Genomic DNA, 19460 nt, shown 5'->3' with positions numbered 1-19460 from the left:
AACTGTAAAATTTTAATAGAGTTGTTCTTCCTGCAAAATTTTGCATTAATAATAATATCAAAATATTAGAATTTTTTTTTTGACCAATAAATGTCAAATGACATCCTTGAACTTAGATAATTGCTTTCTATACTTAAAATATAATTAATAGCCTCAGGGTTTATATTCTTTACTAATATTTTAGACAAGAAAGGTATTTGTAGGTAGTAAGTAGTTCCTCTGCCAGGAGGTGATAGAGAATGCTCTAAGCCGAACAAATGTGACTTACCGGCTTTCCTTCTCCTATCACCTCCTCCCAAACGGTATTGAAATTACAAAGGATATTAAGTTAAGGAGCTTATACTATATATTCTATTATTTAACTCAGTCTTAGCTAACATTACACATAAATACATATAAACCTAAATTAAAAGTTGTGTTTAGTTCATTCCGATTCACATATATCTTACCATTTTACCTATACAAGGTGTATATAGTTAGAGAAAATATTACAATCAAGAAAAATTTTGAATTCGAGTCTCGACGGTGATGCACGTTTTGAGATCCCTTGTATTCTTACTTCCCTTGTATAAGCTCGAAAGCGGAACGTCGTACTAAATCGAAATTGCATATTAGGGTAGGAGCGACTCTGCTATGTACAGCAAAATTTTCGTTAAAATGGACCAATCGGAATTGTCACTTTGTAGAGATTTTATCGAAAACTGCTCTAACGGTCTTGATTAAATTCGGCATGTCAATACCCGTTCTCGATGCGCCGATCTGCTATCCTTTTTATCTTTAAACTCAGTCTCTTATTTATTTATTTTTTAATTTATTTTCCATTGATAAGTTGTTCCTGAGAGAAAATAACCCATAAATAAAAATTGTTATTACTCTTTCTTTAAACTATTATCGTCCCGAAACAAAACCTTACTTTGAAGGAGGTGCCATGTCAGTTCTCTTCTTTCCTCAACATGTAAACATCGTAATACAAGAGCCCAAGAGAAGAAAAATGGCAGTTATCTCACCCCAATTTTTGATTAGAACTATGTATAACTAATAGTCAAAATTGATGAGTCTCCCAAGTATAAGTAGGGGGAATAAAAAATGGTTGTTTCAAAGCGATAAAAAAACTAATTTTTCATTCGGAACTCTATATCTTAAAAAGTAGGAACAATACAAGAAAACCTAAGAGAACGTCATTTAAAGAAGAGTAAATTTGCTAAAATATGAGCCCTACTAGAGTTATTTACGTTAAATACTTTTTGAGATATAGGTTTTTAAAAAGCTGCATTTCATAAAAATGTTGTATGGGACGTACTAAAAGATCAGTGGTTAGTGAATTTATTTTGAAAAATCTATATCTCAAAACCCATTCGACGTACAGATGTCTATTAGGACTCAAATTAAAGCTAGTTTAATGAGCTATAAAGTAGTCTATGATGTTTATCTTCGTAGGAGTAATAGTTTACATGACATTTGCTAAAATAAATTGATTTATAGTTGTTCGGACAAATTTTCATTTACCAAATTTATATTCATATGTGAATATCATAAAAACTACTACCCCTACGAAGATAAGTGTCATAAACTACTTCATAGCTCATTAAACTAGCTTTAATTTGAGTGTTGGCAGACATATGTGTGTCTTATGCATCTAGAGATATATTTTTTCAAATATCCAACATTTTATACGAACAACTAGAAATTCACATTTTGTGAAATATCATAAAAACTACTACTCCTACAAAGATAAACATAATTTGCTTTTATTTGAGCGCTGGCAGACATCAGTACGTCCAATGGTTTCAGAAATAAAGTTTTTCAACTTTAAATCAAATTTATTGTCTAAACAACTATAAATCAATTTATTTTAGAAAATATATCATGAAAACTACTATTCCTACGAAGGTAAATGGCATCGACTTCTGTATAGTCCATCAAACTAGCTTTAATTTGAGTGCTAATAGACATCTGTACGCCACAAAGTTCCTGAGATATAGTTTCCTCAAAATAAATTAACTAACTACTAATCTTTCAGTAGATTTTTAAGAAATTTTGCTTTTTAAAAAGCCATATCTCAGAACTATTGGACGTAAATAGCTCTTTTAGGGCTAATATTTCAGCAAATTTATTCTTTTTTTAATAATGTTCTCTTAGATTTTTTAGTGTTGTTGGTAGTTTTTAAGATATAGAGAATAGATATAGTTCTGACTGAAAAATCAATGTATTTTTAAGGTTTTGAAACAGCCGCTATTTCTTAATCCCCCTACCTATACTTGGCAGACTAGTAATTATACATAGTTTTTATTGAAGTAATCAAAAATTGGGGTGAGATAACTGCCTTTTTTCCAAATTCCATGACAGCTCCCAGGACGTCACCTCAGTGACCGAGCTGTTCATTGAATTGGAATGTATTCTTTTGCCACTCTTCTGGGTTACTTATATCTAACAAGCTTATTCAATAACATAATTTTTTTTTCTAGAGGCTTAGTAACTCTCAATAATCAGGACTCCTATTGGTAATCATTTACCACGCTCTCTATCTTATTCAAATTTCCCTATCAATTGGCACTTGACTATTCAAAGTCAAAGGAAACAAACCATATATATGAACTCTTATTGACATCTATGTATGTTCACATCTATCCGACCCCATTGTCGTCCGTTGCCACACTCGTGCCACAAGAGTCAATTTTCGTTGGTTCCCTGCACATTGTCAGGTTGGGCGGCCAGTTAGAATTTTTTATTTTGTCTACTTAGACAAACTTCCTCAATAAAATAAGAGGATCATCATTGACTTCTTTTGTATATAGGGTTATCCTTTGTTTCTATTTTCATAATATTTTGTGGATAATTGTTATTTCCTAACTTTATGCTCTTATGGTCAAGTGAGACGTTTCGTTTACTTTCATTCACCCTTGTTCCTCCCTTTCTTTGCTCTTTTCTATTCTCGTCCGTTCATTTCTTCCCAAGGGACATATGATATTTATTCCTGGGAGGATAAGAACTCTTAATGCTCACCACACAATAGATACACCACTCTGACATACGGCTCTACAATGATCTTTGATAAGCTAGAGTTAAATTTGCCAATCAAATTTAAGGTGGGCGGGATGTTCAGGCCAGAGACTAAACCTAAGATTTCTAGGTTTAATTGGATTTGAATTTTGGTTGATTTCAAATTTGGCGCCATCTTGGAAGCCAGGGACAGCCAGCCCTGGTGAGGATAATCCCTTGAAGTTGGGGCCTGAAGATGCCACCAAGAAACGACCCCACTCTGTTACAAGCGCTAGAAGAAGGATGGCCAGGTAGACAGGACGAGTGTGGCAATGGCGGCACCCAGCACGGAGGCCGGCCCATCTCAGCAGATCTAACAGGTGACTTCTATCCATGTCGTGGTCCTGCCACTCATTTCAAGTAAGGGAGCATCTTACATCTTTCATTAATATACGGTGACTCACATCATCATCCATTCTGCCTGGGACGGACGAAATAATCCATTCTGTCCAATATTTCCGGGACGGACGAAATATACCATTTTATCCAATATTTCCGGGACGGACGAAATAATCCATTTTGTCCAATATTTCCGGGACGGACGAAATAATCCATTTTGTCCAATATTTCCGGGACGGACGAAATAATCCATTTTTTCCATTCTGCCTGGGACGGACGAAATAATCCATTTTGTCCACTCTGCCTGGGACGGACGAAATAATCCATTTTGTCCACTCTGCCTGGGACGGACGAAATAATCCATTTTGTTCTGCCTGGGACGGACGAAATAATCCATTTTGTCCACTCTGCCTGGGACGGACGAAACAATCCATTTTGTCCACTCTGCCTGGGATGGACGAAATAATCAATTTCTTCCATATATGACCAAATCAAATTCACCTAGGTAGGTGGCACGGAGCCCATGAACACGTTTCTTACAATGCTGCATTCAAATTCTCAACCATCTTCGATATTTGTTTTGTCTTTTAGGTTTTTTTTTTTTATGACTACATTTTCACTGTAAGTCAATTGCCATATTTATATCATTTGATCGATGAAAACTCAAGATAAATATGATAAAAACGACTTCAGGGACCTCTAATAAAAACTTTAAAAAGGAAAGAGACAATGTATAAAACATACAAAACAAGTAACAAATTAGCCAAGTGAACATACAGAGCAGTGCGGTATTTATGATTTTCTCTCATTCATTAAATTATTAAAGAAAATTATAAATTATTAAAGAAAATTATCAAATTATTAATCATAAATTATAAATTATTATAGAAAAAATATACTGCGTAATATATGTTTAAATATCCTTCTAGAGCACATTGACCCTTGCCGTCTATAAATTACCTTTTCATTCTATTTATATCGTTGTGAATCGCGGTTTGTGTAGAACCATGTTGGAAAGGTTTAATTAAGGCCTCCATCTTTCCTCCTCCCACGCATTTTAATGTATCTGCTCCTTTGTAATTGCTAAGGAAACACTTCATATAAAGGGGAGCAGAATAAAGCAGTATGACCTCGGTTTCCAATTTTCAGAAAGAAATATTTCAAAATAAAAAAAAATATCATCTGTTCCTTTTATTAAGTTTAGATTTATCGCTTTATTATCTTTAGATCATATCATATATAACCACCGAACTGATGTATGCTAAAATATGTATCCAATGACTCCTATTACGTTTCCAATATAACACTACACCATGTCCTTCAAATCCCTTTTGTCCTTGAGCCCATCCCAACTAAATTATGAAAGTTCTATGTAAGCCTTTTTAATCATCTTCTATTCAACTTCGAAGGTTAAAACGGCAGTTGCCAAGAGATCTATTATAAATTAAAATCGACATTTGGAGTTCAGGAAATGGCAAGATCTGTCAATGCTACATACACTCATGTAGCGTGTTTGCTGTTTTAGCGGACTTTCTCAGCCTCCACTGGCTTATAACCATTGACGCGGTGAGAGGGCTGCGCTGAACTCTCGAAGGGGGGTACAGAGATCTCGGGGATCCTCAGATCGAGAGTGTAATTTTTGCACATAATAGTGTAAAAGTAATTTATTTTCTGTTTTTATTGCTTTATAAGTTCATTTTTTTTCTTATATTATTTTATCCTTACTTCTTCATTTACGTAGTTAGATTTTCTTCATTGTATTCTCTTTTTGTTTATATACATTTTATTTATATTTATATTTTAATACTCCCATTAATGTGATCATTTATCGCTATTACTTATTACCTATATTTATCAATACATACAAAAATAAAAAAAATAAATAAAAAAGGCTTTCGCTTCCGCACTACCGGTTCAGTACTTTGTAAAAAAGTAGTGAGTTTTGAATAACGGTTGTACAAGGAAGTGATTTGTAGCTAAATGATGTGCTTATAATAATTTGAATTTTTGACTCTTTGGGTAGCCTTAAATTTAAACCCTAATAAAATGAAGGCGGTGTGGTTGAGGTTTGAAAGTTTCAACGTCTCTACTAACTTTGATCAACTTACTTTAGATAAAGTTGAATATGCTTTTACATAATATGATTTTTTTGCATGATTTATATGGCATACATTTAACTGCGTATTAGTGGCGAGAACGGGTATTGGTATTCTTTCGCTTCTTGAATTCACTTCTTGCTGAAGTTGCCGCAGCATTTATGTATAGGAAACATTCGATGGTTTCGTGATGGCATTACTCATTGGACTGAAGGCGAAGGGTTGCTTAGCGACATAAATCTTCGTATATGTGAAAACTTCCTGGATTTTATCTCAACGAGTTTCTCCATATCTCTATGTTCAGTTGTCGCTAGGATTAGTAGCAAACGGTTAGATAGATTTCTTAACTTTCAATTATGGATATATTCCGCATTAACACATTCTAGTCGAACTGATGCATTCTTAGTTGTAATTAAGACTGGTTCTGATCACCTCTGTCTTCCAGAAGTTTGATTGAAGGTTCTCCGATTCCTCGTAGGTTAAATAGAGGGGTTAGATAAACGGGTATTCGTATTCTTTGGCTTTCTGAGCTTCTGCCAAGGTCGCAGGATTCCACAATCCGATTCATTCCACTTCTTGCTGAAGTTGCCGCAGCATTTATGTATAGGAAACATTCGATGGTTTCGTGATGGCATTTGTTATTGGACTGAAGGTGAAGGGTTGCTCAGCGACATAAATCTCGGTATATGTCAAAACTTCCTGGATTTTATCTCAACGAATTTCTCTATATCTCTATGTTCAGTTGTCGCTAGGATTAGTAGCAAATGGTTAGATATGTTCACTAACATCAAATTATGGATAAATTTCACATTAACACTATTTCAAGTCGAAATAAGGTGTAGATAGTTGACCGTAGATTACTGATTGGAGAAGTTGCGGTCAGCAAAGAACAACATAAATAAACAAACAAATATTTATTTATGCCGACGTTTCGACCTGAGTTTCAGGTCTTCATCAGGAAGTCAAGTGGAGAAGGTAGGCTAAATGTGGTATTCTTGGTAGGCCATCACAGAACCATCGAATGATTCCTATACATTAATGCTGCGGAAACTTTAGCAAGAAGTGGATTAAATCGGATTACCGACTCTAGCGACCGTGACAGAAGCTCAAGAAGCAAAAGAATATCTATATGTACCTAAAACTGGTATTTGATGTATAACCAGCGAACTGATGTATGCTAAAATGAGTATCCAATGACCCCTATTACGTTTCCAATATAACACTACACCATGTCCTTCATATCCCGTTTGTCTTTGACCTCATTCCAACTAAATTATCAAAATTCCATATAAACCTTTTTAATCATCTTCTATTCAACCTCGAAGGTTAAAACGGCAGTGGCCAAGAGATCTATTATAAATTAAAATCGACAATTGGAGTTCAGGAAATGGCAAGATCTGTCGATGCTACATATACTCATGTAGCGTGTTTGCTGCTTTAGCGCACTTACTCAGCCTCCACAGGCTTATTACCATTGACGCGGTGAGAGGGCTGCGCTGAGCTCTGGAAGGGGGGTAGAGAGATCTCGGGGATCCTCAGGTCGAGAGTGTAATTATTGTACATAATAATGTAAAAGTAATTTATTTTCTGTTTTTATAAAACATAAAAAAGTCTACTCCATCTTTCAACTTAAAAATATAAACTCACGGATACCACCAGGCCTGCCCAGCGAAAAATCCACTTTAAGCGAGGAGGATAATTCAAAATATCTGGATAAAGTTTCATCTAAGCTTTATCCTTCTCTTTTTACCAATCGTTAATTTATTGGATATGATACACATTTAATGTTATTTTTGTTCAAATCGTACTTTTAAAGAATAAAAGATAAAAGAGCGTGCTGAATTTGTTTACACCTTAGTGTTTGGAACGAACCAAGGATCGTGGAGATCCCCGATATGGTTCTGGAATGAGAACCAGATAAAATGAATTATGAGTCAATTGAATAAAATATAAAATAATTGAGTGTTGTTAGAATTATTCTAAAAGTGGACTAAATTGAATACACCGACCATACAAGCACCTTAAGAAATCAATTTACTGAGCTTCCAACTTACTCATCGTATTAGGATTACACTGGGGCCCCGAACAATTTAAAGAAAACTAGTCAAATGGTTACAATATAAAAAAAGACATTTAATAATAGGCACTAAGATTATTAGTTTTAAATTTTTACTTTTAGTTGACTTTTCTGCTCTTAAATAATTATTTATTACCGAAAATAATGTTCCTCTGACATATCACAGATTCAAAAATTAATTTGATGTCCACAATATTTGGTTTATTGGCGGCGACTTCAGCTATTACGAATGCTAAAGAAAACGTATTTTCAAACTTAGATAATATATTTGGTACCTCTGAGAAAAGTAAATAATTTTGGTAGGATGTCAGTGGATGGATTCTATTTATATTTCGTGCCTATATTCGCGCTTGATTTCTATTAAACTTCATACGATAACGCATATTATGTACATTATTTGCTTATTAAACAAAGAGGTATAAAATCTTTAAAGCTCATTTTATTTATTTGTTAAAAGAAATAAGTAAATTTAGCAGTCCTTCAATGGGTACTAAAGTACAGTAAGATAAGGATTTTTAAAATGTTACTTCCCTACAAACAAGGACGTATGGTAGGTACATAAATTTATGAGCTCAAAAACAGTGACTCTAACATATCATTTTAAAAAAACAAAATGTTTCATTAAAATTGAAAGGTACCTCTACGAACTAGAAAGTAGTTTAGAATTACTTCATTGTACAGAGAGGGGATTGTCTTAGGATTACTTCATTGTACATAAAAAGAGAGGGGGTGGTCACAAAGGGATCTGTGTAGGGATGAAAGAGCCAATAATATTTAAAAATATCCAAAAGAGAAGAAGATTGATTGGTTGTTAGAGAGAAGACTTCAGTCCAATAAGATATCTTGTGAAAAGAAGGAGGGGATTCCTGATAATGTTATAAATTGGCCTTGGGATATGTTTTATATAGAATTGTTTGATAAGGTAATTTGTTGGAATAACAGTTTAAGTTCAACGGCCACTTTAGGTTTGTCCTTTTATTTAGTGACAAACTAAATACATATAGGTTTCCCTATATGCCATGGTATAACAAACAAAAGAGCCTGATTTCCGGTGTTCCCAACTTGATTTGTAAGGGGCCTAGATGTCGACCATATGTGCTATTTAGAACAGCATCATAGATGTAATAATATAGTTTTGAAAATTCTGCATAATAATTATTGTGTGTTGATTCCTATACTACAGTCTGTTTTTTCAAATATTACGGTACATCCTTGAAGGATCGAGGGATTTGAATGAAAAACATTATAAACTGAATAAAATACAATTACGAATAATTATAGAAAACGTTTCCGGCGTATCTTATATTCAAAGGTAAGGGAAATATTGTGGGTAAGACGTATGATTTAACTGTGTTTATAAAATCATTTTCACAAAATATACATTGGAGAAAACCAAAAATGGTTGGTGAGAATTAAAATAAAATTATGGAGTTACATTTTGTGAATCGGAATACAATATCAAAATATAAACAAAATGCGATATAGGCTAGTTAAGGCGGGAAAACCTCTACAAAAGCTATAGAGCTAAAAGAAAAAAAAAATTATTTAAAGCTTTGATTATGTGAGTGAAACCAATTTTCCGCGAGATGAGTGAAATTAATTTTAATGCTGTCAAGGGTCCCGGGGAAGATTGCGGTGGTTTCCTAATTAAAAATGACAAAATCCGGCAACTTGTCTTCCCTGCCAGCGATCCGGCTCGAGGGACCCAATTGGAGCGTCATCAATGACGTAGGGAGGTGAGAATCAGAGAGCGCATGCGTGCCCCCTCCACCGCTCAGGAGCGAGCATGAATGAGCGGATCAATAAGAAGGCCTCACCCGCTACCCGCCAGTCAGTCCTCCATCTTGATGGACTAGGCTGAACAGGTGGTATCAGAAGTGTAAGTAAAAAATAACACATATCTTTTTCAGAACACGATAAAAGTTGCCTATGAATCGCACTGTCATGTATCCTACTAGCAACACATATTGCTTACTGCTTAAAAAATGAAAAATAAAGTTTTTGCATATTTTAATTTAAAATATTAAACATTAACTACTCAAGTTGCGTTTAAGATAATAAAATATTACATTTATCTTTTTAAAAATCTACATTTATATTTTTTTAAAATTTTATTCGACCTGAATGCACTGACATTCACCAAGCGTATTGCATATTTTTATACACATTCAAAATGAAGAGATCAATTAAAGAAACGTTTACTAATTGGTTATTTTTTCAGTACCAATATACAGCTTTCGTTCATTATTAATCTATAAGCTTATTTTTCAAATTTCTATATTATAATCCTCTTGTTTATTTGTCCACTTTGCTCAAAATTATTAACTTTTACAATCAGGCATAAAAATAATGTATAAATACAAAATTGAAAACTAAAAAAAAAAATATTTTTCCGTTCATAAAATATAATATATGCAAAAATAAATATATTATTTACTTTTGAAAAAGAAAAGAATAATTTTATCAGGAATTTTAAATTTTAAATCTTTTTTCGTTTCCTAAACTTCCCTAAAAAATTTATATGAACTAATGTTTAATGTCGGAATTTTAATTTCAATTAACTCGTTTGAAGAAAAACTTTTGCCTTCTTTGTACAAGTAATTAATTATGTAAGAAATGGCTCATTTGTTGCTACATTAGATATTTTCTTCATTTTTGAAAAATTAAATACTTAGCGATTTTTTTCCTGATTCTTAACTCAAATATGATTAGAATATTTTTTTCTTATAATTATAATTTTTTTTTTAGATACTTAGTTTTGTTAAGTTAACAAAAATATTAATTATTGTTAATGATTCTTTAATCATATTTATTGAGTTTATATTTACTATTGATTATATAATTTCCAATAATTCTTTAATTAAGTAAAAAAAAGAATGTTTTAGGCTAAATTTCGCGTCCATATTTTCTCAATTGATTAACTCATCCAGGAATGCTAATATAAATTAAATATTGCTTAATTTATAAGGTTAATATTTACGAAAAAGCTCTCTTTATAAAGTATGAATATGTATATTTTTTAATTTTTATGATATTATTTATTGTTCAGAGTTAACAATTAATTCTATTTACCGATGATAGCGAGGAAACAGTGAAGCGGAAAACCCGCAACAGCCACTGTTCCACAGGTTGTATTGAGAAAAGACAGTTATTTCATTATCTCATCATCTTAAAAATGTAGTTAGTATAATTATGAAAATTAGCAGTCTTATTTATCATCTTTCCTTTATCTCGATATAATTTCTTTGATATTTTAATACATTTAAGGATTTTTTATTTCTATGGTTACATTTTAATATAAATATTCACTCAAACTATTGAAAAATAGTCACAATCAAAAAATATAAAAAATAAATTTTCATTTTCTGGCAGATAGGTAATTATTGACTAAATGAAAGTCATTTAATGCTTTTAAACATTTCGATAATCGCAGATATGTACTAATTTTAAGGAAAAAAATATCATAGATTTTTCACAACTTGTAATTACATATTTATTAATTTAATATTTTTTTATTTCACTGATATTTTATGTTAAGTTGTAGCATCCCTCACTCACACATACATGCTGTAATGACCGAATTGGTACTTACAAAATTTATAAAGTTGATAAAATAGATCACAAAAAAAAAGTAAATAAATCATGTGGAAAAGTTAAAAATATATATAGCTTAATACAATATTGCAATAAATAAATTAATATGTATACTTATCTTCAATCTTGAATGTATCAAACTCTATGTAATGAACATAATAATATTTCTTATTAAATAAAAAACCTTCTCTATTATGGTTATTTAAAAATGACAAAGTTTGTATCTTACTTCAAAGAACGACTTATTCCCAACTTCAAAGCACTCAGAGGAATAATAATATTATTCAATCAAATAAATAATAAATAGTATTCAATTCATGTAGTAATTTTTATTATAAGAAAGTTTTTTTTTAGTGGTAAAGAACTGTATTTTAAACCGTTTTCAATTCAAGTCCGGTTGTGAGAAAAAATCTGTTAAACGAACCGTGAATCGACCGACCCTCCAGCCACACCCTCCTAGGGCACATCCAGCCTCTATCGAGATGATATCTGATCGTTCCATTGATCAGAGAAAAACAGGTTGCATTAGAATGTTTCTCGAATTTAAAGACAAAAAACTAATGATTATTTAATCATTTTATAGTTAAGAGGGTAATCCCTCGTAACTATAAAAAATATCTTATTCATTACAATTATAGATAAATAAATAAAGGGATTGATTGAAAGAGCTGTGAAATGAAATAATTTTAATTGGTGAATCAAATAAAAATTTATAATATAAAAATGAAATTCATATCAGCGAAGAAAATCCTTAGGTTTTAATAAACTTAATACTACTGCTAGTTCATTCCTATGTGTGCGCCGGAATCCTATATCCCAGAATTATTCTATATCTAATATACTCCTCAAATATGTCACTTAAGGAATTTGTACTGTAGAGGAAAAATAAAGAGGGGCGATGAACGTTTCCTTGTTCTTAGATAGTTATTTTAAGTTTTTATTATTATCTAATAGCTAAGTTCGTTGACGATCACGCAAGATGCTTATACGTTTTGGTCGATTTTTATCTAAAACATGTACAATCTGTTTCTACTAATTTTCTCCTAATTATCAACTTTTGCTGTATTCTTTAAAAAAATATTTATTATTTCAGCAAAGTGTAACAAATTTGGTGCGTCCAGATGCTAACGTCTATCGGTCGGTACTAAAATAACTTATAATTTTTTAAGTACTAAAAATAATAAATATAGAATGAAATATTTCTTAGTAACGCATTTAATTACCGGGGTGTTGCGGAGTCTGCAACGGCTTGTAAGCCATAATTCTACAATTTAAAAAAATATTTCTAGATATTAAACTGAAATGATTTAATTCATATAATACAGCTAAAATACAAAATACTTATAAAAACTGAAATATAAGTAATTTGAAAAAGGTAATTAATGATAGAATAATAAAAATAGATAGACTCTTACACAATTTATTTTTAAAAAATAATTGAAATTCAACAACTCCATTATGAATGAATAGAATATAACTTATGAAGAGAATATTAATTATAACTAAAAAATTAATAATAATTAAGGTAATATATTCCCTGAACTACCTGAGATTTAAAAACATTTTCCTGATTTTATTATTTTTCTCATTATAAACTTTTTTAAGTCGAATTTTACTTTTTATTTATATATTTTTTACATGATTTTATAATATTAGAGTTGTGTTAAAACTTTAATAACCATTAAAAAAAATGTTAGACCCGAGATAAAAATTGTTTTTAAACAATGAAAAGATGGCTTGTTTCCTAGTCATCGATTAGTGAATCAATGAAAAAAGATGCAGATTCATCAAATAATCTTTCTCCCTTCATGTTCTACTAATTTGTCTTTTTTGATAGCTAGGTCAAAGGAGAATTTTTTTCATTTCCATGTGCTTAAATTATTTATATTTGTTATATGGTAGGTTGACGTTATTATTGACTAAACATTGAGTGAAAATTAATTCATGATTCATTATGCTTTGATTACTTCCTCCTACACAAAATACGTATTTTCACTGTTTTCCTACCAGATTAAGTTGGTTTAATTAGTCATATTGTGCAACGTACATTATCAACCGAACATGAGGAAATGCTCCTCATCAAGCTAACAAATCGATAATACATAATGAGAACAATAAGCTTGTGGATTTCCATCATTCACATCTGTTTATTCTGTCACGATGGTATTATTTATTCCTGAGTTAATTATCTAAATCAGAAATGTATTACTGTGCAGAAAAAAAAATCTCCAATTAGTAGATATCCCTTTAATTAACCACTCGGAGGCCAAAGTAACTCTATATTCTTTGCCTCAAAAAACAAAATCCCTTACATATGTAGATATTATGGTTCCAGAGATATATTTTTTCAAAAATCAATTATCTTGTCCGTACATGAATAAATTAACATTTTGTGATTTTATTTTGTCAAATATTATATAAACTACTTCTCCTACGAAGATAAACGTAATAAACTTCTTAAAAGTACATTTAACTAGCTATAACTTGAGTGCTGGCTGACATCTGTACATTGAATGGTTTTTGAGATATAGATTTATCAAAATAAATTCACTGACTTCTGATTTTTCAGTACATTTTTTTACAAAATGTTGTTTTTTAAAAAGCTATATCTCGAGAACTGTTGAACGTAAATAGCTCTATTAGGGCTCATATTTTAGTAAATTTACTCTACTTTAAATGATGTTTGTTAGGTTTTCTTTCTGTTGGTAGTTTTAAAGATATAGTGGTCCGAATGAAAAATTAATGTTTTTTAACATTTTGAAACAGCCGCTATTTTTTATTCCCCCTGCCTATACTTGACAGACTAATAAATTTTTACTAGTAATTACACATAGTTTTCGTTAAAATAATAAAAAATTGGGGTGAAATAACTGCCTTTTTTTCTCCCAGGCTCTTGCACTAAACAGATTTTATTAGGAGATGGAGAATATGTAAATGAAGCAAATTTTGGATAAAGATAATATCTTTATAATGTCAATAAAAAGACATTATATGGTATATAATGTCTTTTTATTGACCTGGAAAAGACACATGACTAAGTTCCTAGGACGAAATTGTAAAATAGATCATTAATGTACTACATCAAACGATGTAACAATTGAACAAGGCCAAGAAAACGTAGTGAAGTTGAAATATTAGGTTCCAATTTTGAATTGATTGATTCTAGTAATTTTAAACCAGGATAGGTTGATTTTGTCTAATATGGACAAAATTATCCATTTTGTCCATATTAGACAAAATCATTTATGTCATATATATCATTTTATAATCATAAAAGTTATACGGTCAAGAAAATATAAAAAACAAAAAAAATAATGTTTTTCTTTATCTTTTTTTCTTTATTGAAAAAAGAAACAAAATAGCCACTGTTTTTAGTGTTAATTTATTTAAGAGTTTATTGCCCAACTATACATTTTTTTTTCCAATTTAATTACACTAGGATGTATTTATTAGAAAGTCATTTCCTGTTCCTATAGTTTTTTTTTTATAAAGTTTAGACTCCTTTCTTGACTCCTTTCTACAATCCACTTCATACGGTCAACTATCTTCTTCAAATTTTAATTTAACGTAAATATTTACTTTACAGAAAAGATCATTAAAAATATGTATATAGTTAAATAACATAGCTCAGAAAATAGCAAAATATACAATCCTTCCGTTCTGGCATTACTCAATTTCACAATAATCTTCAGTTTCTTATTTCTCTTTTATTTTAGTTTTTTTTTTATCTTAGTATTTGGTATGCGATTCACTATACCTGTGAGGCCCTGTCCATTCCCAGTCAGCTTTTTTATTATGAAATGAATTATAATTATGAATGAAAATTTATTATGAAGATTTTCACACAATCTAACTGAGTATTCATTGAGTGGTTCCCAGGATTTGAGGTATGGAAGAACCGTTCATGGAAGACAACTATCCTTTAGCCACATGATGATATCTGAAGTATTCTACAGCATGAAAGTACTTAGTCAAGTCTTTTTCATATGTGCCACAGGCACCCCTTGTCGCCCATGTTAGATATAAGTACTCTACTCTGATATTATTTCGTTCATTTTGTTTAATAATGTCCAGTGTGTTCTGAAAAAAAAAGTGGAAAAAATGCTCAGTGTTTTTAACAGAGAATAGAAGGGAGAAATACAACTGTAATGCTAAATCCTGCCCTCTATAACTCAAATATAGAGGCTAGTAACAAGAATCTAATATAAAAAACAATACTTGAGTCTTTAAAGCTATATGGCTCGAAGATATGTGCCATCAATACCATTTATCACAAAATCCTATTTGTTATTCAAATAGACTTTGAGAGAAGGGTCGCGAGAAAATCCAGATAATAATGAATTAAAGAATATCGGATTATTCATTCGACTGCAAAAGATAAAAGTTGATTCGTATATGTTTAAAAAAATGTTATCTGAAAGATTGCCGAAGATAATTATAATTGGAATTAGAAAGAAGAAAGATCAAGATTAAAATAGAAAGATGTAGTGGAAGTAAAACTTGGTATGAGGAAATAGCTTGGTCATTTCTAAACTATCCAGGCTTTGCACAGACTGTTTTTATCGAGTGTAGTATTTCTTTCGAGACCCATCTACTTCTTAGGCATAGAAGTATCTTCGAAAGTAGATTTTGGAGAAGATAATATTCTTGATGTTATAACTTCTATCACTAGCTATTTGTAATAAGTGCTTGTATCTTTCCATTGTTGGAGCTACTGCCACAATGGTGAATATCACTTTAAACAGATTATTACATTCTCTCCATAAATTAGTCAATTTATATATTATATTATTACTATTATCAATAAATATCCTTTATCTTCATTAACAATATACTTCTGATTGGAGAAGTTTGTCGGGGGTGCGGTCAGCAAAGAACAACACAAATATGGTTTTGTTTTGGCATTAAATAAATAAATATGGTTTTTTTTTTTAGGCATAAAATAAATAAATATGGTTTTGTTTATTTATGTTGTTCTTTGCTGACCGTACCCCCCGACAAACTTCTCCAATCATTAATCTACGGCCAACTATCTACACCTCATTAACAATATACTTCCGTCGTTTTAAAATAATCTTATAAGTGTAGATATTGGGTACTAGTAATTTTTTTCGAAATTCGATACTTAAAATTAGTCGCAATATAAAACATAGTTATTATTTTTTCTATTCTATAATATTTCATTCTGCCTTATACTTATAGACAAAGTTACTAGGGATCAAAGAGCCCATTCTGACCATAGTTACTAATATATGAATTAAATTATAAAAAATAGAAGGAAAAAAATGAGGAAATAAATAAAAAAACAAAATTAAACTTAAAGTAAAATAATATGTTAAACACAATCATTCCTATTTATATTCAGCCTGTGAAACTCTGAACCAAGCTCTTTCCACACTTATGGAGGAAAGAATAGGACTCTGGAGATCACGGCGCTTCCCTCTGTCTGTGAGGTGTGATCACTGGTCATAGTTAATTTTAAAATACATCTCTTCCCGGAGAGCTGACTATACAACGGTTTAATAAATTTATTTTTTTAAGTGTTAATATATTTTTATGTAATATCAAAAAAGTAATGATGAGAGATAGTTGACCGTGGATGAAATATACGAAGAAAAGATGGTTGGGGGTGCGGTCAAAATATAACGCAAATAAAAGTTCATATTTCGTTTATTTTCTTTCTCTCAATTTTATTTTTCTTTCCATAATTTTAATTCTTAAATTAATAATAAACTAAAATATTCATATTCCTTTGCATTTTTTTTTATTTCCTTAATTATGTTATTTTTACTTACTTATTCAATTAATTTTATATACATTTTATTTTCCTCTTCTTATATCACTTTAATTTTATTAATTTCATTCTGTACAATTATTTACTTTATGTCATTCTGTTTATATTTTATTTTTTGTATCCATTGGTTTTAATCTTGTTCTTTGTTCTTAGCCCTGATGAAGGCTAGAAATTCTGGCCGAAAGGTTGGCACGATTAAATACGTTATTTAAACTTATTTGTTTTATTTTGACCGCGCCTCCCAACCATCTTCTCCTCATATTAATTTATTTATTTAATGACAGAAGTAAAAAAAGGTTTAAAATTACTAATACTTGGTTAGTTATAAAAGTTTTATTTAATGACTCAGTTATATTATAGCGTTTCTATTAAATATATCTTTAATTATTTATAAATTTAAAAGTATATTTACATTATACATATATGCACGAAACAAAGTGACCTGTCTTTTACCGTACACTGTTGTTGCGAAACATACCAGGGTATGCTTTTAAGTGCTTTTCTTTTAGGCTTTCTCCCACAGAAGCCGCGACAAACTTCACAACACAAACAAGGGTTAGAGAGCATACACAGTTTATAAATATCAATATAAGAGAACTTCATCAGCTCCCCACAGTTAAAACAACATCTTAAAATACGACCTCAATAATTTATATAATCTTTATTAATACTAAATTGATGCAGATTATAAAATTACACCGAATATCTATAACTATGTTTTTCAAAATATTAATCTTTGACATTGAACAAGTTTACAGAAAGATTTTAGAGGGAACCTTGAAAAAACCATATTAACACAAATTTAGGATTCATTATGTTTTTAAGTTCGTAATATACACTCCGATCCTGTTAGATTAGTTTAAGTTGTACTAAGACGGCAGAATTAAATATTGACGTCTTAGTAATAACAATTTATAAAATTAGTAATAATAATTTTTATAATTAGTAATAATAATTGATATAATTAGTAATAATAATTCATAAAATAGTAAGAAAAAAGTCCAGTAATTGCATAAATCCGTGTAGCTCTCTCACTTTTAATTAACTGTTTCTGAAAAGACTCGCATAAATATTTTTTAATTTTTTTTTTTTTTGTTAAATAATGGTTACACTAACAACTGATCAGGAGATTTGCAATAATACGTTTGCGGAATAGAAACCAATTGATATTTCATCTCCTGCTTTACTTCCTTCTTTTTTCCCTTTAATTTCCTTGTCCAAAAATTTCAATCATGTATTTATAACATTGAAGGGATTGAAAAGGGTCTGGAATATTTCTACTATAAATAAGTTATTTTTCATCGCTATCATTCCTTAATGCTTAATATTTTATGTATGAACTCGGTATTAAGTTAAAATGAAGATGGAAAATTACTTACTTATTAATTATTAAAATACTTAATTATACAATTGATCGAACATCATACTTTAGTGAAAAATATTGAATTTTCACTAAACTAAAATTTGAGGTTACTTCGAAAGTACTTTAATGAAATCTCCTGCTTTAATATTGCCTTGCTAGTACAGTATGACGCTATAAATCTGCTTTAAGTGGGTATCATAACCTATATGGTATGTAAGATTTATTCTCTTCTGTTATTCCATATTCAATTTGTTCCTTTTTTTATATATATCACATTTGTTATCATTTGGCACTTTTTGAAACTTTTCCTAATTGGCTTTTGCCACAACTCCACGAAATGAAATATAAAAGGTCTTTTTATTTTAAATATCAATTTTTTTTTCCCTAAAGTGATATGGGCCACTCTTATAGAAAAAGGGAGTTTTTATTTCGAGTTTTCATACATGTGAACGTACTCTAATTAAGAAAAAAATTAGAGATAATTAAATTGATATAAAAGAATTTGCCTTTAGGCTGACTTTAACAATAAGACAATTATGCAGGGTGTTTGGGCATTCAGCTTCTAGCTGATTTACACACCTGCCGAACCCTTCAGTTGAATCTATAATGCTTCCGACACCCAAGAAGGAAATGAAAAAAAAACACGGAAAAATACAGCTTAGGCCTTGAAAAAAACAAAAAAAAACAAGAATGGACAGAGCCGTGACGATAATGCTCCGGACACTTACATTTTCATCTTAAAATCTTAAGGACGATCGTTATAGAATTAGAGATTATAAATTAGTTATAGTAAGTATTCTGAATAATATAACAGAAACTGGTTGTGTGATTTTCACACAAGAAAAAGCTCCTTCGCAATCTTGAAAATTATGCCTGAACAGGACAGAACAAATTCTCTGCACTAAAGAAATATTTGACCAATAAAAGAAAAAAATTACTTTTAGATGCTTTTTGTTCTTACTACAACTTAAAACATTTTCCACCTTCAGGATATGAAAGGGGCAGCACATATAATTTTAACGTCATCTGACTGCTTCGTGTTGTTCAGGATAATTTTTTTTTTTTTGTCAAAATGAATTATCTTTCCGGACAGACAATACATTTTTGCGGTTTTCTTGAAACTGAAATGATTCATTTTTATAATAAAATCGAAACTAC

At 30.5% G+C, this 19460-nt stretch overlaps 1 protein-coding gene across 2 annotated transcripts in view; it reads left to right on the top strand.

Moving 5' to 3' along the window:
* The first annotated feature begins 9336 nt into the window (after positions 1-9336).
* 7B2 (Secretogranin_V domain-containing protein 7B2) overlaps positions 9337-19460 on the top strand; it is a 68268-nt gene continuing 58144 nt past the window's right edge. For both annotated transcript variants that reach the window (XM_014425891.3, XM_014425890.3), the window contains exon 1: positions 9337-9430. The gene's annotated coding sequence lies outside the window, so the exon portion shown is untranslated. The remainder of the gene's footprint in view (positions 9431-19460) is intronic.

The sequence above is a fragment of the Halyomorpha halys genome, unplaced genomic scaffold (assembly GCF_000696795.3).
Source record: "Halyomorpha halys isolate HHAL.00 unplaced genomic scaffold, Hhal_1.1 Scaffold540.1, whole genome shotgun sequence".
In the NCBI taxonomy this organism is placed as follows: domain Eukaryota; kingdom Metazoa; phylum Arthropoda; class Insecta; order Hemiptera; family Pentatomidae; genus Halyomorpha; species Halyomorpha halys.
This window is presented reverse-complemented; position numbering and strand designations above follow the sequence as displayed.